The sequence below is a fragment of the Homalodisca vitripennis genome, chromosome 1, assembly GCF_021130785.1.
Source record: "Homalodisca vitripennis isolate AUS2020 chromosome 1, UT_GWSS_2.1, whole genome shotgun sequence".
Lineage (NCBI taxonomy): Eukaryota > Metazoa > Arthropoda > Insecta > Hemiptera > Cicadellidae > Homalodisca > Homalodisca vitripennis.
The window spans coordinates 49,005,009-49,029,915 of NC_060207.1; the positions used below are offsets into that span (position 1 = coordinate 49,005,009).

Genomic DNA, 24,907 nt, shown 5'->3' on the forward strand with positions numbered 1-24,907 from the left:
ACATTATAAATAAACTTAAGAGCTCGGTTTGTTTAATAATATAATATGCTTGACGGTTTGATAATACACTGGTTTTTTGAGTACACCAGAATGTCAGTTGGATTTTTACCAGAACTGATAAGACATATCATGCAAAAGAAAATAGTGGGTTAACCATAACAAGTAATGCCAGGAAGAGGACGTTTGTGTCCGACATGATGCAAAGCTATGAGCTGAGGGCTGAGCGGCAGGAGAAAGTTTTAATGTCTAGAATTGGTGGCGGATAAGCGGCAACGTGTGGTACCGCCCTGCTGTTCCTGTCTGTCTTGGCTAGTGTTGAGTGTTCCCCTCAGGTACAATACAAATATTAAACTTTTAAGTCGCCTCTCGATCCAGCGCTCAATGCCCACCACTTACTGCTCTTAACGCGGGCGAGGCCTCGGTTTCATCTACTGCTCCTCACATACACGTTCGATTGGTCATCAGATCAATGATTCCAAAAGGCCTTCCGCAAAAATAAAAGTTATATTGCAAATTATTTTATTCATTTATACCAGTGACAGTAAAATAAGGAAAATTATATTATGTTTTGACATCACAGTCATATCAAAACTTTGACTGAACTGTGTTAACACTGGCAAAAAGTGTTGTGTCCGACAGGAAAAATCGCTAGTCTAAAACGGGTGTAAGAGCTCTCGCGAGCGCTGTCGCAAGGAGTGTTGGATAGTTGTTTGCAAGAACTGGAGAGCAGTGTCGGCTATTAAAATTTTAATTTCAAACATCGATACGAAACATTAAATATGGTGATTGTCTCGTATCAAAAGTTTGTTGACCGCAGACCTCTGACCCACAATGCTGGATTGCAGTCTGCCCTACAGTAGCGCTGTATGGGTATTTATTTTTCGCTTTTGTTTTTTTCTGAATTGGATACATGTATTTTCCAAACATCACAGAAAGGAAAGTTATTAGGTATACACAATTTCAACACATCGAAAGATACAGAGATAATAACTAAGGAGCTTAAAATAGGTGATAGCGATAAATCGTCACCGAATTCCTTGCATATCACTGGCAACGAAATTTGCTAGACCACCCCAGATTTGTGGCATTTCTTGCAAATGCAGCTGGTGGTGTTAAACCATCACCATTGCACTCGGTATAAGGGTTAAATACAATATTACAGAAAATATACTAGAGAATCAATTCTAGAATATTCTAGTGAAATTTTCTACCGAGAGTTTTTAAAAGAGTTTTTGAGTGGCCACCCTGTTATGGAACTACGGCGGGAGGAACAGGAGAGGCTGAAGTAGAGAAACAGGACGGGGCGTGGAACCCCTGATCGTGCCATTGTGAGGATGAGGGAGAGTGGCTGCCCTAGTACCAATAAGTAGGTAGAGCCTTGGCTGATGCCTTTCCCTGTGAAGTAATACTGAACTGTCATTCCGTGGGGGATGAAATGAAGCAATGTGAACAGGGGAGGGTTTTTAATCGGTATGGGTTGCTGAGTAATCAGATTAGACAAGATGACAACACCAGGAATCCTGGTAACTCCTTTTGGTCGCAGTGACATCTAACAACCCAACCGAGTCTGGCACAAGCGCATAAAGGCATTTTTCTCACCTTACAAGACAAATAAATAAAATTAACACACAAATATATACAGAGTGTAACAAAAAGGTTGGGCTGGCTATGAATTTTAACATTTTTATAATCAATGTTAAATAGCTGATAACTATCAAAAGACAAAATGTTTACTGCTCACTTATTCCTTGACAGATTTCTTTGAAACAAGTACCGGTAGAGTAATAATAAAATTGCCCAAATAGTTGGCATGTAGTACATTTTTTATAACTATACTGGGTTTTTTACTTTAAAAAGTTTCTACAGACTATTTTGTTAATATTAAAGAAAATAACACATTCAAACTATGTGCCAAATTTGGTTTCTTTAGTTTTACTAGTTTTAGAGATAACTAGCGGACCCGGCGCGCTTCGCTGCGCATTTCAATAAGTTTCCCGCGGCTTCGCACGCAATTTCCCGTTGAAAACAGTACACTATATTCACTTATTCATTTTCTATCACATTCTAAACATTGCTGAGATAATTGATAGTCGTTCCTTCGTGAGCTTCTTGGGCGCATTATGAAGGTATGTACCACATTCCTGATACTTCTGTCAAAAAAAAAACAACTAAGGTTGATTTTATAACATTCTTTATATTTGTAGCCAACGTAAGATAGTAATTATGATATCTGCATTGCTCTTCTGATCAAGCATGAGCATGGTTTATATTAAATAAATATTGCAGTTAAAGGTGAATTTTTACGTCAAATTTGAATTGTATTATCTGGATAGTAAAGTCTATGTTTAACAGTGATTGCAGAAACAGTTTAAACAAAATTTGTCGTTTCTCTTAAGCTTACTCTATGCTTTAAAAACTATAAGTGTAGTAATTAAATTATATATAAATATATTTTTTGTCGCATTATATATGTTTACAAAGAACAGCTGATTAAAAATTTGAAAAGACTCTTTCACTTAATAACATATGTTTGCTGCAATGCATTTCTTACGGGTATTTCTGTAACCAGTGGGGCGGAATCCTGAATCGGGAAAGGGATAAAAAGTATCCTATAACCTTCTACAGATCAAGACGAACAAATTAAAAAAAAAATTAGGCGAATCCGTCCAGCCGTTTGTGAGTGATGCTGTTACACACGAACAGTTTCATTTTTATATAATAGATAATTTGTTAATAAAAATACAAACTGGTGGCAAGCAGCTAAACAAATTAGAAATTGGAAAAAATGTATTCTTTATTTTTAGTTTCAAATCACACACAGAATTTGAAAATACATAACCAGCCCAACCTTTTTATTACACCCTGTATATATCTTAGTTGGTTGACACTTGTATGTAAATTTCATACTTTGAGCAGTTAAATACTGTATCATACAGAATTGTGGTGAATTGCATTATTACTTTTAAGCAGGTCTTTTGAAGGTCTATAACAGCTGCATATCTACTAGGTTCAAGTTACTTGTAGATCTGAAAATATCTTTAGTTAGTTCAGGTTTTTACAATACAACCAAGAGCAAGTTGGGTACATTGAATAAAAGGACCACATTGCATAGGAACACCATTATGGACTTCATTTAAGCTTTTTATGAGTACATGTGTTTGGTACTAAATAGTAATGCCATTACAGAAAACAATTTTTTGTATGTTAAATATTTCTTATTAAATATGTTTATCATAATCCACTGTTAGTTAAATTTAAATTTTTATGAGGTTTTTATAAGAAACAAAGCTGTATGCTTTTGGGTTAAATAAATCAGAAGACGGCGATGTGAAATGCCGTGGAAATTTTTCTACTAAGGCTACTACCTCAGACTACAACGGGCTGGGTAACTCTAGGATCCTCTAGATTACAGGTAAGAAAAAAATCAAATAAAAGAGGCTATAGATAGAGAGATACAAACTTTTTTCATTTTTAGTTTTCATACAAACACACTGTGAACTAAGTTCATTATAACCCGGAACTATGATCTACAAGCTAAAGAAGAGATTTGGAGGAGGGGCAGGAGTAGGCCAGGTACACATTCCTCCCAGGTGTTCAACTCCGTTACAAAGATGCTGGGGTTTCTAGACAACAAGACCGGGTTGAGTGTGTGCGTCTACAACCAATCTACTCATGTGTTTCAGGTGATTCAATGAATAGGAGTTTTCAGCCACAGCACCAGCTGCTCCCTCTTCTTCTAAGGGGCGGCTTATTGCTATGCAATCCTCAAAGTTAGTGCTCCTTCATAGCTTCCAACTACATACCTACACACAGCAAGGCTGAGGAATATAGTGGATCTACTTTACATTCAGCAACCAGTACATATTACAAGTCTATCTGTAAGCAAGCAATTTGGCACAGAGCTATAAATCAATAACATAATAGCCTACTATATATCTCAACACCTACTGATAATAGTATACAGTCAACACAATTTACTGGTAATTAATAAAAGGTGAGCGACTCTGAACCTGAGTAAAACAGAGCAGACAGTTAAGGGCACGGCTCGTATGGCTTGCCACTTAGCCTCAGCCAACCAGAGATATGCTACGTTGTCTGTTCACCTGCCGAACAAACAACAATTTTGATTCACTGACATTATTAATCTTTGACCTTGATGCTTCAAGAAATATGAGAGGTGATATTAATCATATGCTATGTTATTAAGAAGCCTGAAAACCCCTACGTTTTTATTTAAAAATCCATTTTTAAGCATTGAACCTGAGGATGAAAACTTAAGACATGCTTAAAAATTGGTGAACATGAAATGACAGGTGCTACAAAAGTCACAATTAATATTAACTCTATTCTTTTAATTGTTGAAAAGATGCTTAGCAAGTAAGTGGGGCATAACTACACAGGAGAACCTCGCTTGAAATTGTAAACCCTCTATCTATCCTTCATCCTGCAAAACATTTATAAAATCCATTATACCAAAATCATCAGCTGATATTCATGGTACATCTTCAAAAATCTATGGAAAACTCATTGACTCCAATTTTAGCCATCTCTAACAGGCCTCTTAACCAAGGCATTTTCCTTCCCCTTCAGACTTGAAATTGCTAAAATATATTCCAAGTACAAACAGAGCAAGAAAGATGACCAGATTGGCAACTACTGTGGCTTCCAAAAACTATCAAAAATTAGTTCTTGCCAGAATAGTAACACACTTTTAACAAAATGGCCTTTTAACAGATAAGCGACATGCCGTTATAAAAGAGAAGTTTACAACATCTGTGATCGCTGACCTTGTAGAGTTCTTAGAGAACAGAGTCCTGGTAGTTTTGCATCTACTGGCCAGCAATAGTATAGAACATTTGGAAATTGACACATAAATATCTATGAACATGGCACAATAATATTGCATCCTTCTTTCTATATAAAAATAAAACTTAACAAATGTTTTTTGGAGGAAATAGGAATGTATAAATATTACTCTCTGACCTTCAAATTGTGAACATGCTAAAATACCTAGGGGTTTAGCTATGATGTATGCTTGACCATGATGTATCATAGGACAGTCTTGTAGACAATCTATGCAATAAACTAAGCTCTGCAATATTTGCCATAAAGAGAAACTCAGCAGTCAGTTCACCAGAAAATACAAAAATAACATACAGGGTGTACATAAAGTCCTGCACTGGTATAATATTTTCTGAACGATCACAGATAAATAAACAAGATTTGGTACATCAATACTACACCTAAAAATCTACTTTTTGAGGGAACTATCAGTTTTCTGTAATATCATGGGGACGTCCCGCAAGGAGTCAGAAGGAAATCTTAAATAGGAGCATAGGTCAATATGGACATCGTTTTAAAGGGCTTATCTAGCAGAGTTTAATGCCGCAAACCGCACTCAAAAAGATTGATCCAGTACAAAATGGCGGCTGTTCAAAGATTTTACTTGGTTACATTTTATTAGTAGCCATAACCCCAGTAAAGCAAAACTGCAACCAAACAAATACTGCAGCTAACTACTACATTATGCTTGTCAATTGTTCAGAAGTGAATTATGACATTAGTTATCCTCAAGGGTTACAAATTTGGTCCTAATATATTGATAATGGGAAAAACCTGATAACAGTAACAATTAGAAATCTCAGCGACCTATGACGATCGGAAACACTTCCTGTTTTCATAAAGTGTTGAACGGTTCTTCCTACAGTTGTTCTAGAAATTGGCTGCCTCTCGTGAAAGTAGTCATTAAATAAATGGCATGCTTCCTCGTGTGATCGTCTGTTATTTCCCCAACCAACCATCATAAGAAATGTTATACGTTCACGTTCGTTAAGTGACATAGTGTAGTTGAAGAACTACAAGCAATACAACAAACTCTTTTGTACTAAAGCGCACTGATAAAATGGATGGACAGCACCACTAAAACAAGAAAACTAGAATAGCCTACTATGAATAGACTGGCTAATAGGAAAGTCCTAACTGCGACCCAAAGATAAGAGATTTCTAATTGTTACTGTTATCAGGTTTTTCCCGTTATCAATATATTAGGACCAAATTTGTAACCCTTGAGGATAACTAATATCATAATTCACTTCTGTACAACTGACAAGCATAATGTAGTAGTTAGCTGCAGTATTTGTTTGGTTGCAGTTTTGCTTTACTGGGGTTATGGCTACTAATAAAATGTAACCAAGTAAAATCTTTGAACAGCCGCCATTTTGTACTGGATCAATCTTTTTGAGTGCGGTTTGCGGCATTAAACTCTGCTAGATAAGCCCTTTAAAATTATGTCCATATTAACCTATGCTCCTATTTAAGATTTCCTTCTGACTCCTTGCGGGACGTCCCCATGATATTACAGAAAACTGATAGTTCCTTCAAAAAGTAGATTTTTAGGTGTAGTATTGATGTACCAAATCTTGTTTATTTATCTGTTATCGTTCAGAAAATATTATACCCGTGCAGGACTTTATGTACACCCTGTATAGTCCCTTCCAAAGGCACCTACAATGTAGAATAATAGTTAGGAGGGGGGGAGGTTTCAAGTGCCACCTGCAATGCTTACTGGAATCAAAGTAGGGCTCAAAGTAAAGGCCCAAGAGTTGTAGAAACACATTAAACGATTTGAGGATCCTTCCTGTTATTTCCATTAATGTTCTGTTATGTATATCTTGGAAACTTGTTCTCTTTTATGTTGCTAGTAACTTGCAAAGCATAGAGACGTGCATGAACACAACACAAGACATGCAAGTAACTTTCACCTTCCTGCACACAGAACAGTCACTTAAGCAAAAAACTCTTAAGCTAAACCGCCTGAAAACTTAAAGAACCTGAAGAAGGAACTCCAGAGTTGGCTTCAGGAAAGAATCTTCTCAGTTCTACAGTCTCGAGTTCTTCAACTAGAGGGTGGCAATGCATGAGTATCCAACTCTTAAGGAAGAAGATGTTTTTATCTTTGTATATGAAATATAATCACATGTTAAAAAGAAAAACTTTCTAATCTTGATGTTTATGAATAAAGAACTTTTTCTAGGTCCAAATCAAACCAATTATGCTTTTGTTTGAAACGTGTACTACTTATTTTCTTCATATATTTTTCATCTTGTATTGCCACACTAGAGCTGTTTACAAATTTTGTTTAATGCTGTATCAACTATATACCAATGATGTCTTTGAACCTAATATATATATGCTGTATTTTAATGTACTGTATATTAAAAATATTAAATAATTATTCATTTTATCATAAATAATAACTAGTCATAATTTGACATAATCTCACATTTTGGTATTATACTATCATAGTTCTATGACATAAATATATTGTTATAGTATGTCTTTAATCGAAAATATTACTTTGTATTATAAATAAAAAAAAGATTTTGTATTTCTTTTTTTGTATGGTGGAAATAAGATCATATATTTATAGTCATGTTCTCCTACAGAGAACGTATTATCTTATACATATATTTTATTATATAATAATAGTTACGTCATAGAACTATGATATAAATCTATTATTATCACAGGTATGTATTTGATAGGAAGTATTACTGTTTAGTGTACCAAATGTCATGATTGTTGAGATTTGATCATATCTTCCTAGAGAGTATATATTATCAAATATATGATAATAGATATATGTGTATAGAACTATGGTAGTGTAATACTAGCCTTAGGATTTAACACTTAGGATATATTTGTGTAGGTTGTAGTCTATTGGAAATTTGTATTTTCAGAAAACATAAATTATTAACCCTTAAAGCGCTGAAGAAAATATAGCCTCAGTTCAATGAGAATGAATTAAGAGAGTTACGGTTATATTCAAATGCATCGCCTTGCATCATAAGATGAAACTTCAATAAAAGAATAGCACTGGTTTATTATTGATTTTTCACACGATACACAATCTAATTTCTTCCTGATGGTCATAAATCAATACATTTATGCATTCCTACATATTCACAGAATTTTCTAAATTTATAATGCACACAACAAATTAAATTAAGAGAATACAGATATTCCTGTATGCCGCACTGTAAGGATTAAAGTAACTAAACAAATTAAATTTGTTGTTATGTTGAATAATAAACTGATGAAACATGAGCTTCATTATTGTTACTGTCATTTATAATACCACGAATACGTAAATATATTTATATATAATAGTAGTTATAAAATACTTCACACTGATTATACTAAGTTATAATATGCAATGGAACAACAAACCAATTACAATAAACCAATTTGTACATGGCTGGAATGTGTAACCAACATCCAGTATAAGAGTGGAGAATTCCAATAGACTTACTCGTACAATATGTCTTGTCTCAGCGAACATTTTGTAGGCTCTGTCTGTGGGTTGGCGGAGCCAAAATTTGGTGGTGACATCTTCCCAGGCTATCAAGTGATTCAGAGAAAAGATTTAAATTATCCAGTTAGAGTGGAGTCTCTTATGAAATTACTGGAGAACTGCGACATTAGAAAGGAATTGTTCATATTTAGGAATGAGAATATGGCGGAGACTATGTTAGAAGAATGAAACTAGAATGATTTTGTGCCATCTGTGTACATAACCAATCGACAGCAGTGATTTCCACATCTGGGTTTGAGCAGTGACTGGTGTAACCCCCATTCCATTGGTGGTCTTATTTGTTAGATATTAGCACAAGAAACTCATGTCTCATCAACAGTGACTATGTGGTAAAGATATTCGTCACCTTCTTCATGGTAACAGGTAATAAGGGCTGAGACAATTTTCTTTGTTTTTGTCCATCAATCAAGAGTCTGGGTACGCATTGGGCAAAAAAATTTTAATATCTAAATTCTTAGCATAAAATCTCTTAACCCATCCACTACCACAGCTTTTAGTGTCAAGTATTAAATAATAATTATATTAGGGTAATGTAAATATTAATAAATTAAGTGTAAAAAAAGATTTGCCATGTAGACAAGCAAACTTCATTGCATAAAACTGTCTGCGATCAAAACATACAGCATCTGGCTACTATAATTGATCCGTTGAAAGTAAGTATCCTAGAACTTAAGCCATATATTCTTATCTAAACTGAATACAAATTAAAAATTGATGAAATAGACAGGCTTAAAATTACAGATTTTTAAATTGCAAGTTGGTATGTCCGAAAAAGTTACGAACGAGCTAAGGTTTTGAAATTGGGATCTGAAGAAATAAAAATTACAAAGTAACAATTTATCTCAAATAAAAACAATATTAAACAAGGATAAAATATTTGAACCTTGCATCAAAATAAACAGAATAAAACTAGTTGGAGGGCTGTACAGGGGACCATCGGAACATGTTGAAATGTATTTACAAAAATTAGATACATTTTTGTACATACTTTTTTAATGAAATTGCAAAATTGATCTCGGTGGATATAAAAATATTGATTTTTGAGAGAGGACAGGAAAATATATATGTTGTTTATACTTTAGAGATTTATACTTTTACTATACACTTAAAATGTTGCAAATAAGTCACACAACAAAGAAAATTAAAATTAGCAGGAGTTTTAATAAAGAAAAATAATAAATTTTATCAAACATTTATTCCAAGCAGATTGGGCTAAATTATACTTATTACCACTAAATGACTAAGTTTTAATTTGAATGAAGTTCTAAAATACTAGTTTAAAATAAGTTTTGTATTTAAAACCACACTAATTAAAAATAACTAAAATCAATGGAATGATGATTACATAATTAAGAAACAAAAGAAATTATAAATAAACACCACTTGCATAGGAGATGATACAATAACATACTTGCAACAAAAAACATGGTACTTTGGTATTATCCAGATGCCACTATTTTTTAACAGTTTATCTTACCGAATACCAAAAAAACTAACTTTATTAGAAAGAACAGATTTTGTTTCGCTTGATGTAAAAAAATTGCATGTGGTTATGACGATCAGCTCTTGTTTTCTGCCTCCCGAAAGGAATCAGTGTCTGCGAGAAGTAGACCACTCTGTCTCTATCTACTTCTTGTTATTGCGCAATATAAGTAGCTCTAGATTAGGTTTCTTGATTTTGGAACAAGAAGGATATGTTACTAGTAGTACCAAAATAAAGATAACCTTTATGAGCGTTCACGAAGGATGTTTTTCTTTTTTCCGAAGCCCACACTAATGGTCGGGAGCATTTCCAATCGGTATTTTTCCACTCGGATCATGTCCCAGACCGTCTAACTTTTCCAACATCAGATCACATTGGACGCTGCAGCGACACTGCACTATAAATGTGTATTTCGTAGTAACACTATTAAGGTGAACAGTTGATTAAAATTAATGATTGATTCTATACACCAAAATGGTCCCAGTGCTGCTGCTCGCAGACACAATAAACAAAAGAGCAACTGCGGTCTAGTGAGAACGATGAAACTACTTGAAAATTTTTCTTATTTATTTTGCTAGATTGCATACACCTTCAGGCAAGAGAGTATTCATCATGAAACATAATTGTGAAAACTGTTTAGCACCATAGTGCTTCCCGTAAGGCTATCGGGATTACAGCCGGCGGTACATAGGGCAATCCCGAATATTTTTGAGATTACTAGTCAAAGGGTTAAAATTATTAAATGATAAAAACAGGCCATTTTAAACCTCTTTTACATGTGGTAAATAACTTAATGCAAGTAGTTTTCCTAAACAGTTGTAGATATCAATAATTATTGATCCAGTATTCAAAAAAGAGACAATAGAAATCCACTTAGCTGTAGACTACTAGCAATACAATCACCTTTATCAAATATATTTGAAAAAATTATGGTATTCAGATATGAAAACCTTTCTCAAAACATTGTCATAAAGTCTTTGTAAAACCAAGATATCCTGTGCTGCTTCTCCATTTTCCTCAGCCCAATTGATGCTTGTTTGAATGGCTACTATAGCACTGAAAACATTATTTATACAGTGACCTAGTTCTTGAATGTATTCAATTTTTCCTCCAAGTCTTCTTCCTTAACGATTCCTTCAATAATTCCTTTTATCACTCATGATTTGAATCCATGGCTGCTACCAAGCCAAGATTTATCGTCATTTATTGTTAGGTTTTCTTTATCACCACCACAAAAGGGGGCAATTGTTTTCTGAAGTTCATTCAACTCATTTTGATTTTGATCTAGAATGCTTGAATCGTCTTCGATAGATTGACCATTTCTAATGGACTCAATGTTTGCTTCTTATATATTTTTAACAGTGAATGATCGGGCCATACGTTCACCCAAGAGCAGACAATTCTTTTCATAGTTACTTTCTCCCAAGAGTTCTGCAGATTGAACACATTTTTGAGATTAGTCTCCTTAAGAGACTGAACAATACTCTTGTCGCTATTCAACACTTTATAGAGCAGACTTGTTTTGTAATTCATGTTAATGGTCTGAATTACATTTTGATCCGTTGGTTGTAGGATTGGAGTAACTTTGGGTGGTAAAAATAATGTCTGAATACAGCCATCACTTGTTTTTAATTCGGTTTATCAGGGTGTCTAAGACAATTGTCTAGTATTAGTAAGGCCTTTTAAGGCATTTCTTTATGTTTAATTTTTGTATTTAAAAATGTTTGGACTGCTGGTACAAAGTTTTGATGAAACCACTGCAAAAACAAAGAATTTATCATCCAACCACGGCTCTATTTGTATATATATTATACGAAGATTTACATGTATGAAAGCTATCGGATTTTTAGCCATTCCGATAACGAGAAGCTCAAGTTTATGTTTCCCGCTAGTGTTTGCACATGGCATAGATGTTATTCTTTCAGGGTGGCCACCCGACTAGGAATAAGCTGGGAATTTACCGGACCGAGGGAAACTGGGAATAAGCCGAAAATCTTCCTGAGAACCGGGAAAATTTCAAAAACAGTTTTTCCGTCTCCTAGAACTTACAAAACCAAGATATAATTTGACAGCTCCTTCAATCAAGAACTGATTAATACATGGCATTTTAATACTTTAAAAATTCAAGACAACTTTGTCTGACAAAATTGAGAAAAATATGAACTGAAATAAAAATACTATATTGGCCAAAAATTCTAATTTGTTAATTTAGTAATCTATCTACGTTACTTTATTCAAAGTACATGTTTTAGCGATCTGTATACTGCGGATTAGCTGCAGTCCGCGAATATACGCAGCATACTCGCTGCTGGACAGTGTCGTAGCGAAGGGGGGGTCCGGACTCCCCCCCCCCGAAATTTTAAGACATTAAAAAATAAAGCATGGAGCAGGGAGAAAAAAGGAGAGTTATCATTACTTTTGTTTACAAACATTAAATTGATTGATTTAATTAATTAAAGTGACCGTTGTTAAAAATATAATTGTCCTTTCGTTTAAATCATAAATCATAAACTATACTTTTGGGCTCGGCCTTTCGGATAGTGTAGTGTAATCACGGTATTTCTATAGGGCGCGTTCACGTGACGTCGCCAAGTAACCTGAACCGTAACACGGCGAACAGTTTAAATTAGCGACCACTTCGTTCAAATTCGTCTTGGGGACGTATAATGACTGCTTAGGCCTCTTTCACACACATCGAATTTGGACGTCCGATAAAATAACGGGCGATATTTTATCGTTTGGGTGCCGCTTGCACACACACATCGATTTTTTTACCGTTCAGAAAGTTATTCGAGTATATGGTGTGCTGTAGTGAGTGTTGTATTGCTTCTCTCTAATAAATAAAAACGTGTTGTGGCTATGTGGTTCCTATACCGCCGTATAAAGCGTCGTAGGATTAAGCGGAAGTGCTGGATACATCCAATTAATAAGTCAAGGGAACAGGTGGGAACCTTTTCACACCCTTTTTGAAGAACTTCGACGTGATGGAAATAAGTTTTTTTAATTTCTTTAGAATGTCTACGGTTTTGTTTGATGAACTTCACGAGATGTTAAAAGATGGTTTTGGCTTCCACTAGGGAAATAAGCACTTCATTATCAATAGCAAATTCTCCATCCATATTAACAAGCTGGGCACAGTTACAGTTTAACAGCGATTGTGCAGAGAGAAGGCGCAGTGAGGAGTGAGGACCGGACGGTAAAATATCGAGATGTCTGGAAGCGCACGAATGGACACGTACGCCACTGTAAGGACGGCAACGGCACGGTGCCGTTGGTCTGCAGTGGCAGTGGACGGCTGCTAAACGGCATTTTTATCGTTGCCGTTCAGAAATCGTCTAGTCTGAAAGCTCCCGTTTACTGCTATGCGCCACTATTGGAATATGGACGGTCGATAAAATATCGGACGTCCAAATTCGATGTGTGTGAAAGAGGCCTTAGAATTAAGTTACGACGTTGATTTTAGTGTCATTAAATTGTAGACGTGTATATAATTATCGAAAAAATATAAAAAATCATTTTCGGTCGGAAAATACACTTGAAAAACTTACTGATTAGAACTTCAACTAATTTGGACTTCAGTGATTGAGGTAAACGTGGTGTTTCGATTGAGTTAGGACGACGATTTTTGTTATCATTAAACTTTACACTGTACCTATATAATTATCGAGAGAAAAATCACTACGGTCGGTAAATACCGAAGGAAAGCTCTCTACAGATTCAAGTTTTGACGATTTTGGATTTCACTGGTTAAGTGGTTGAGGTAAAATTGGTACTTAGAATTATGTTAGGACGTTGATTTTAGGTATTAATTCAACGCCGACTAATACATAATATAATTATCGAGAAACAAAACAATAAAATCACTTCCGGTCGGAAAATATCGAGGAAAAGCTCTACTGATAAGAAGTTCCGACTACTTTGGATTTCACTGACTCAGGTATTATTTCATTTTCCTTAGTATATATTCCGATCGGAAGTGATTATTTTTGTTTTTGTTCTCGATAGTTATATATTTATTAGTCGGCGTTGAATTAATACCTAAAATCTATGTCCTAAAAAAATTGTAAGTACCACTTTTACCTCAACCTCAAATCAAAAATACCACGTTTACCTCAATAACTGAAGTCCGAAGTAGTTGAAATTCTAATCATTAGATTTTTTCAGGTGTATTTTATTTCCGTGATTTTTTTGTTTTTTTCCGATAATTATATACTCGTCTACAGTGTAATGATACAAAAAATCGTCATTATAACTCATTCATCAATAGCCTACCTCAATCAGTGAAATCCAAAGTAGCCGAACTTCTACTCAGTACAGTTTTTCCGGTGCATTTTCCGACCGTTAGTTTGATCTGTACCCGAGCAACGCTCGAAAATTACCCTCCTTTTCTAAAGGTTGTTCGGCCGTCAGTGGCCCAATGTCGCCGAAGGGGTATTTCATTTTCTCCACAGAATATAGTTGTATCATATTATAGCTTGGGTGAAGAGCTCTGTTTTGTTCTTTTTCTTTCTTATCCAGTGAATCCAACATCACTTTGGTGCCTTCTACTCGGCCAGAATCGAATTTTGTAAAGTTTCTGTAGCTATGCAAGAAAATTGGTGGTACTAGAGTTGCTGTGAGAGTTGAATTGGCCTATTACATCTTTCCACTTTCTATAAGGCGTAGTTACTAAAGCTCCATATTTTTGGTATTTACCTTTTACCAGTGAACTCATTGGCAAATAACACACAAAACGTCCCCCGGTTTCGGACTCCCCCCCCCCCGAACGAAATTTCTGGCTACGCTACTGCTGCTGGAAGCTAAATATTTACAAAAGTAGGATCATTTGTTAATTAGGATATCCATCTACGGGTTTTCATACACAAGCACAATAATAAACACCGATCGCGTAGATCGGTAATTTACGTAATGCCGATCAGGTGTCATCCGGGAAGACACGCAGCATACTCGTGGAACGCAAATCTAATACTGACTGCAAGTAAATTACTATTTTAAAACTCAGTCTATTTAATTATAAGGTTATTTATTTACGATTTTTGAAACATAAAATTCGAAAAAACGTTTAGTGATTGGTAATTTGAATACTGAGATTTGATCTGCTGATGATTATCAATGACGCGGCGAGTCTCCCCAGATTCTATTGTCGATCGATTTTCGGACCCGAAACTTTCTTGAAGATTCTGTAGATTCGAGATTTGGCTTCGACACATCACTACTTATTATCACAATGCCATAAAACAGATATTTTAAACATAAAAATTACGTCACAAATTCGTAATCCTTGACTTTTGGCAAATTCCGTGAAACCCTCATTAAAATTAGTAACATTTTCGAGACCTCTGTGACCGATAGACACCTTGCAAGAATAACCGGGCAATTTCCCCGGTCTATCGTGATATTCCTTGACTTTTTCATTACTCAGAATACACATACATGTATATTCTAGAATAGCGAGCAAAAACAGATAAGAAGTTGTAGCATCGGTTGTAGATGTTCACTTGACGGATCATGCTACGATAGCGGTGACAGCGCGTGTGCTGGGGAGACCGTGTCGGTCAAACAACCAGTGAGGTTCCGTTGTCTTTGCCACAGTTCGTCCTACCTACCGAGTAAACTTTGACTGTTTAGTCAGCCTGTTCGAAACTGTGGACTGGGCTCATGTCTATAGTTAACAGAATGCCTCATGCGCTTTCGGCAAGTTTATTGACATTTTACAATTGAACATTTTGTTGTGTAAAGGAGAGATAAACTTAAACAACTTACAAAATTAAAGCCATGGATTAGTGATTGTATTTGCGAACGTATTCGTTTAAAAAGTTACTGTATAGTAAAACAAAAACGTATTCTAACAACAAACAAATTAAACATGCTTATAGACATTTTAGAAATAAAAGAGGCATAAGAGAACTTAAACAACTTGGAAAATACTACCTATATGACGTAACTGGCCATAAGGAAAAACAATATACTAATATAATATTAGAAGTGGAAAATATAGTTAAGGATGATTCATTAGAAATGTCCAATATATTTATTTAATCAATACTTTTTAACTATTATCGATACATTGAGTGTGAATTATATAAAACCTGATAATTTTGGTTCACGGGATATATTTTTTTAATCCCTTCAAGAGATTCAATGATGTTAGGTCCTGTATTAGATAGTGAATTAGAAAGAGCAATCCAATCATTGGGGAGCAGAATATCGACTGGATTGGAGGGTATAAGTTCAACGACAATACAAAAAGTTAATTATAACATATTTAAAGTATTACTACACATGGTTAATTGGAGTTTTGAGACTGGTGTATTTCCAGAGAGACTTAAGGAGTCAGTAGAGATTCCTATTTATAAGACATGTTAGCGTAAAAATTGCAGTAGGGTCAATCCATATCAAGTGGTCCAGATATAAATTATTTCGTTGCTTCAAGAATTTTTTTATTTTTATTCTTAAAATTACAATTCATTGCAAGTACAAAAATACAATTTTTAAATTTTTTTTCAGCCGATGGCTGCCATTTTTCTATTGTTTAAACTCTTATTTTCAGGGATTTCAGAGCTCTGCACTAAATTAAATATTTCAGCTTCTATTCATCCTAGAACATTAAAATAAAAACCAATCTCTTCAGAAAGATCTGAACATTAATAACGACTTATGAGTATGCACCTAAAACTAAATATATACGTAGATCTAAATACATTTTAAAAATTTAACACAACAGGTTTACAAAAATGAATGTTCAAACATATTTGTATACAACAAGACAAATGACTATGTGTTTGTTATTTTTTTATCGGATAGATATATGTGGGTACTCAAAATGCTGAAAATTTCAATTTGTGAGATTGCAGTTTTAAATAAAAAATCGAAAAATTTACAAAAGTTTGAATTACCTCTGTTGGACATGAAAATAAAAATTTGGCTCAGATTTAGTATTAAGTAAGAGTATTATCCTGTAAAAATTTCATTTTGTGGACTTAACCGATTTCAAAGTTATAGATAGATTGAAAAGTACTAAAATAAGTATTCCTAATAGTATACCACATAAGGGAATTTTTTTACTACCCCCTTCCTTTGGAGGGAAGGGGGGAGTAAACAATTTCCTTACCTCGAAAACCGCCTCAGTTGGTTATATAAACATCCCTCATAGTAAATCATTCCATCTCTATTCATAAGAAACCTAATAGGGAAGGGGGACTTTTAAGACACCCGGTATAATAAGTTATATTTTAACACGTTCGCTACCAACCGTTGTAAATTTGCGGTAGTCCGATCATTACCTCAACCCATGTGTATAAGAAGATAGCCACCTACAGAACAGGCCTAATGAACGAGGCCTTCGTCATAGCCCACAAATAAAACTTTATAATATGGGTCAGGGTCAGTATAGTTAAATAAATATATATCACAAATCATACAGTATTTTTAAACAACTCCTATAAATTGTTGTTCTTCATAAAGGCTATTACAGAAAGTCACAGGCCTTTGCGGTACCCTAAGATAAGGATAGAATATGCAATCCAAATGCAGTTGTCCAGGTTAAATTTAAAAAGGGCGAAGCAATTAGCCGCCAAGAGGGTGGCGTTACTATAATGAAGTGGTATAGTACAATTTTACTTATTGAATTACAAATTACACAACACCAGTCACAACATAAATCTTCAATTACAATAAAACACTCTATAAACACAAATAATATCCATAACAAACCGGCATGAAACACAAACATATACCGAAGCAGTTTTAATAGATGGTCGAAAACCATCACCCGTTTCGTCTACAAAATGTAGAGGAACTGCTATCATGGGCTCATTGGTTTACAGGATGTGTACTATAACAAGTTTCAAGTCAAAAAACTCAAAATTATTTTACAAGACATCACACTCTTTCAGACTGTACTGCAAGCAACATATACGGCAATTTGCAGCTGAGGGAAAATTCATCTTGCGTTAATATGGCAAACCATGCCAAAGGATTAAACTAGAAGCATAGCCCCACTGACTTTTTACAAACGAAACAGGCTTTGTAAACAAGCTTCACAATACAGAACTGCTGTCTTTCATCTTTGACATATCCATACAAATGCTTCTGTAGATTTCATTTGTTGCACATTTCATTGTTTTAAAATAAAATAAAACTACTGTAACTAAATTTAACATTACATTTTAAATTGTAATAAAACCTGACTTCCAAGGCCAATTGAAGTCCACAGCTCCTAACACACAAACAATGGATAGGAGGTAAAAGTTGAACTATTGAATATAGCCAAAATAATAATGTTAAAACAAAATGCTTTTATTTTTAAACATAACAAAAGTAAGAACTATGTACAATATTTCGTGATATACACATCAATGATTCATTATATTAGTGTTCAGAGATTTTGGCTCCATTTGTTTGCCCATGGTTCTGCGTAGTATTTCTAAAGTATTTCTTTAGAAAGTACTGACTAGCGTCAAAAATATAATTTGTATATAAAATATCCTTGAAGTCACATTATCAAAATGGAACAGCATTCCTGTAACAAAAAAATAAATGTATTAGTGTATTACTATCATTCCCTAAAATGTAATTATTTCGCCTATTGGATAATAATACATAATTCCAACATTCTGGGTCATCAACTATCCAGCTTGATACTGAGAAAATCAAACCTAAACATGTGCCAAAATGTTAGCAGCATGTGTAGATGTATTTCTTATCATACCAGATAACCCAATTCATTTTCAAACAAGGCATATGCATAGCTGCTTATGTCGGCATGTCAAAATAGGGAATTCTACTAGGCTAGATTAGTTATCTGACATCTGATCAAATGTTGTCACTTTATTTTAAAACTGATTTCATGAAAAAAATTAAATTCACATTCTGTGCATATAGCAAAAACCCATCTATCTTAGAGCAGCATGGTCTAAAAGATTGCTCATGAGATTTTGTGGAAATAGTAATCTCGAAGGTACTGACCAGTGGCGTAGCAAAGGGGGGTCCAGGGGGTCCGGACCAGTGGCGTAGCAAAGGGGGGGTCCGGACCCCCCGAAATTTTAAGACATTAAAAAATTATGCATGGAGTAGGAGAAAAAAAGGAGAGTCATTACTCTTTACTATAACATTACTCTTGTCTATAAACATTAAATTGATTGATTTAATTGATAAAAATGACCGTTGTTAAAAATATAATTGTCTTTTAGTTTAAATCATAAAGTATCAAACGATACTTTTGGGCTCGGCCTTTCGGATAGTGTAGTGTAATCACGGTATTTCTATAGGGCGCAGTTACGTGACGTCGCAAAGTAACCTGAATCGTAACACGGCGAACAGTTTAAATTAGCGACCACTTCGTTCAAATTCGTCTTGGGGACGTAAAATCGGTGTCATTAAACTGTAGACGTGTATATAATTATAGAAAAAAATTTTAAAAATCACTTTTGGTGGGAAAATACACTTGAAAAACTCTACTGATTATAACTTCAACTACTCGTAATTTGGACTTCAGTGATTGAGGTAAACGTGGTGTTTTCGGTTGAGTTAGGACGACGATTTTTGTTATCATTAAACTGTACACTGTACCTATATAAAAACTTGAATCTGTAGAGAGCTTTTCTTCGGTATTTACCGACCGGAAGTGATTTTTTTCTTGATAATTATATAGTTAGTCGAGTACAGTCGTCGCCCTAACTCAATCAAAAATACCACGTTTACCTCAATAACTGAAGTCCGAAGTAGTTGAAGTTCTAATCATTAGGGTTTTTCATGTGAATTTTATTTCCGACCGAAAGTGATTTTTTTTATTTTTTTCCGTTAATTATGTACTCGTCTACAGTGTAATGATACAAAAATCGTCATTATAACTCATTCATAAATAGTACCTACATCAGTGAAATCCAAAGCAGCCGAACTTCTAATCCGTAGAGTTTTTCCGGTGCATTTTCCAACCGTTAGTTTGTTCTGTACCCGAGCAACGCTCGAAAATTACCCTCCTTTTCTAAAGGTTGTTCGGCCGTCAGTGGCCCAATGTCGCCGAAGGGGTATTTCATTTTCTCCACAGAATATAGTTGTATCATATTATAGCTTGGGTGAAGAGCTCTGTTTTGTTCTTTTTCTTTCTTATCCAGTGAATCCAACATCACTTTGGTGCCTTCTACTCGGCCAGAATCGAATTTTGTAAAGTTTCTGTAGCTATACAAGAAAATTGTTGGTACTAGAGTTGCTGTGAGAGTTGAATTTGCCTATTACATCTTTCCACTTTCTATAAGGCGTAGTTACTAAAGCTCCATATTTTTGGTATTTACCTTTTACCAGTGAACTCATTGGCAAATAACACACTAAACTTCCCCCGGATCCCCGGTTTCGGACCCCCCCCCCCTCCGAACGAAATTTCTGGCTAAGCTACTGGTACTGACCACAACAAGCTTGGCTGGAACCTACAGTACCACCAACGATATATAGTACATTCTCATCTTTGCTATAGTGCATAGTATACCTCCAGGTGATAACTCAACTATTAGGAATTAATAGCCAGCTACAAATATACATTTAAATATTGAATTTAAAACACAAGTCCTATTACATAGTACCTCATTACACAAGGTATATTCATTTACAGATTACTCATATTTTGTAGAACCGTTTATGTATATATAAAACTATGCCTTATTTAAGGTACTTATTACAATGTGAGTATTGAGAATCTATTATATTAACTTGTCTTAAAAAAGTCATATCTATTTATTAATTTTTACAAAAAATTCCTCTTTGCATAACCTATTAAAGTAAAAAGCAACTAGAGGAAACTGAGCACTTGAACTTGGTTTAAATTGCAAGTTTGTTTAGAAGTAAGAAATATAAACATTTAATTATTTAAACTGTTCTCCCTACAAAAAAAAAAATTCTGTCAATATTGCTTAGTATAAATATTTCAATTAAGGAAAGTAGAAACCTTAGTTAAACAAAATCATAAACAAAAACCTCAGTTAGTTTTCTGATACTAGTAACTAACAAATGTTAGCAACTTTAGAGTTATACTAGTTATAGGAGCTATAGTTAATCAACTTAAGTAATAACATATTTGGTTACTGTTTACCCATATTTCACTGAGCAAATGTGTCCACATGGATAATAATAAATAAAATTGAAAACCACTTTACACAGCTATAGACTATAGAATTTTTTGACACACCAATTGTTAAAATCGGTCTATAAATGACAGAGCAGTTGTGTTTACAAAAATCATCTGTGCATATTATAGATATAGCGTATTATAGATATAGGTATATACCATCATAAAATATGGTTTGAGATAGGAAACAATACATTATCCACTGTTCATAATATTTCAATGGCATTGCTTTTACTTCCAGATTTTTCCAAGTTTGGAAACTTTCCATTATTTATGGTTTTAATACAAACACTGACTTTACAATAAATGTGGTATCTTTTAATTAAAAATCATTATATTTCTTAAAAACTTGTATTTTTTAAATTAATACTTTGATTAGAAAAATGAACTATGCTACTATTTAAATCCTACCATATTTTATCAGATGTAAACATTCATTTTTTAAAAGATGTTTGTTCCAAACAGAATGTTAAATAAGGCTACTTTTAGCAGTGTGTAGAATTCATTAAATGACTTATGTTCATGTAATTCATGGTAATACAAATGTAATTGAACAGTGTACTACCCATCTGCTTATACTGCATAAGGCATCTATATAACTTTTTGCACCCAATAGCACAGCTTTTTCAAAAATATACTATTTTTTACACTGTCAACTTTAACAATCTATGTTTTCACTAGCTTTTCATGAGACAAAATAGTTCATGGTGACGATATGATGATTTTTATTATGACTATAGATATGATGATATAATTGATACTCATATTCAATATATACCGGTGTGAAACTGCCAATGGATTCCAACAAGGAGTTTCCCCTAACTATCTCCGCTATACTTCATAGACAGTTCCCACCACTTCTCAAAGCGGGAGAAGAAAATGGCAAACGACAGTAATTGAAACCTAAGCTATAAACTCACAAATAAAATCTGTTTACTTAAAATAAAATCTAAGGGATGGAACATTACATAACTAAATAAAAATTTGTTGTTTATAATTACACTGTCAGAAGCAATCAGAACAAAATAAACCATAAAATTCACAATATTATAGCTGGCTATTTTTGGCAGCAGATTTGAAAATCATAACATTTCACAGATTTGCACGTAGACACTCCGAACTGTACTTTTTCCTCAAAAATACAAAACATCTTCAGAAGATACGTATATCACTTAAAAATAAGTAATATACACTACAAAATGACATAAAATACATCTGATTTTATGTGTGCTGAGAAAAGCTGATTGAGCTACCAATAAGTTTGTATGGGTAGGGTACGATAAGCGGACCCGGTTTTTTATATCGAAGAATGTAACCATCGATACCTAATATTCGGATCTTAAATCCTAGACTATCAATCGATATAAAAGTATTTATAGTCCTCAATAACAATCACGTGTTTTAAATTAAAATATGAATTTAATATTTACAGTGATAAAACAAATTATTATAACCAAAATTAGGAAAACCGAAGACGACCATATTTGCTCCTCTCAAAGTTACAGTTGTTTCTTTCCCACAAATTTCACATAATGGGTTTTTCGGTACGAGTCCAACATGTTGAAGTTACTTAAAACATGTCTTATCATATTTCAAAGCAATGTCTCGTAGTTTTCTAAAATTGACTACCATTTTTAATAATTAAATGTTACTTATGTAAAATTGAAATATTACCTTACACATATTATTTAAAAGTGTTTACAGCTCTGTTAATATAGATTATTTAAGTTAATTGTTCAAAATAATTAATCACTATTGATTGATTATATCGATGGTTATGATTAAGTAATATTGTTTCCCAATTTCGATATAAAAAACCGCTTATTGTACCCTACCCGTTTGTATTCCTAGATTTGCACGTACACGGTCCCAACTTTTAAGTTTTCTACACATAGGCCTATACCACGTAAAAATAGACAATATATACATTATTACATATAATACAATTAGTTTTATACGCTGTGCAAATCTGATAATCTTTGTTACGATTTTCAAATCTGCCGCTGAAAATAGCAAGCTTAAGTAATGTGAATTTTATGGTTTTAGTACCAGCTGCTGACAGTTATAAACGATACGTTTTTATTTAGTTATGTAATGTTCCATCCCTTATATTGTTTTTATTTAGCAAACAGTTTTCATTTGCAAGTTTATAGGTTAGGTTTCAATGACTGTCGTCTGCCATCTTCTCTCACTTTGGTTGGGAACTGGCTATGAAATATGGTGAGGGTAGTGACAGGAAATTCCTTAGTGGAATACATTCGCAGTTTCACACCAGTCAATATATGATTAAGTATTGATGATTATACTATCGATATAAAAACCTGGTCCGCTTATCGCATTCTAACCATTATTTGGGTTAAATTTTCATGATTTCAGTATTATTGTTATTTTACGTATCCAACGATGGCGTAACAGCTAACTTCAGCAGCAACCAATATGGGATTGACTTGCAATCATAACAAGACCACGTAACGCCCATTGAACATTGAAATATTACTCTGCGAAAGAAAAGTAATTCTCCTTTTAATGTTCTATAACTTTGTTATTTGTCATTTTCACCCCTTGAAAACCTACATTTGTTTGTTTATGACCATGATAGCACTAGTTTAATAACACAAAAATCTTATTTTGCCATTGTGGCCGTTGAGTACACAACTGCCATTCCAGCCCTTGAGTTCACAATTAGCCTACTATTTCCTTTATTATTTCAGTTATGTTGACTATTGCATAGGCTAAATTCTTTTCAACATACCCTACTACAAAATAAGATTCTGACAGTAAAGGGTTTAATGAAATAGATGGACCAATTTGGGGGCATCTTCTCTTCTTTTGAAGTTAATCAATTAACAGCATCAATTTTCACAAATGACAGTCTGTTGTTCTGCAAAGGTTATTCAATCTTGTAAGCTACATAGTTGATGATTGAACTATGTATTAGGAATATAAATTCTATCTCACTTACATTTCATAATGAATCCAGACCAGCTTGCCTCCTTCTTGCATAACATCCTAAACAGGCACAAACTCCTACCAAGCTTATTCCCATTCCTAACATTAACGCTAAAACATCTCCAAAATCGTATCCATCAGAAGCATAAGCATAATGACAGCTTAGTAGTAAAACCAATATCAAATGCCACATGATTTGTAGCTTCTTTATGATATATGGGTTTAAAGTATCTAACTATTTTAGTAAGTTAAGGTCAAACAATTAATAGTAAAATCACTCAGCTTGAAACATTAATTAAATTATATTGTTGCTACACTAAGGCAATATGTTTACATTTACCGTCCCACAATCAAACCAAACATCAAAGTCAAATATATTATATTCCTCGATTCTGATTCAGTATCAGGATTCCTATTCCACTCCAGTATTCCTGTAGTTCACTGTAACAATATTATAGTATATTCTGTCTATTCTTTTCGGATTAACGTATAAGAAAGGGCTTTGATGAACTCATGAAGCCCCGAGGTGCACAGTGCACCTCGGGGCTTCCAATTACATCCATAGAAGCAATGGTTCTATTGATTCTCAACCATTGCTTCTATGGATGTAAGTGAGTGTTGTGTTAAATTATATACAACATGTTACATTATGAATAAGTCTGGTTTGTGGTGAACATCTATAAAATGTACGTCACAATACGAGACAAACCTACCTATGAGATTAATAAGTCTGTGTCAGTCTTTTGACAGTTCTTGAGGACGTCAGTTATTTTTCTCTTAACAGTAGTCATTTATTATAAATCTATTCAATATAAGAGGGAAAATAAAAGAATATCATATACAGAAACAACATTAACAATTAAAATTGAGTTAGGTGTTAAACATTGTTAACACTAAGGTGAATAATTAAAAAACCTAAAAGGTATTTCCAGGATAGCAGATGAAGGTGGTCTGTACACATTTGTAAAATTATCTAGTAGAT

General features: G+C 34.0%; 1 long non-coding RNA gene across 1 annotated transcript; it reads right to left on the reverse strand.

Moving 5' to 3' along the window:
* Positions 1-18,131: 18,131 nt before the first annotated feature.
* LOC124361152 lies at positions 18,132-24,453 on the reverse strand. The gene is made up of 2 exons (XR_006922297.1): positions 23,939-24,453; positions 18,132-18,378 (listed from the first exon to the last, which is right to left on the reverse strand). It is a non-coding gene; the product is annotated as an uncharacterized LOC124361152 (long non-coding RNA).
* Positions 24,454-24,907: the final 454 nt, after the last annotated feature.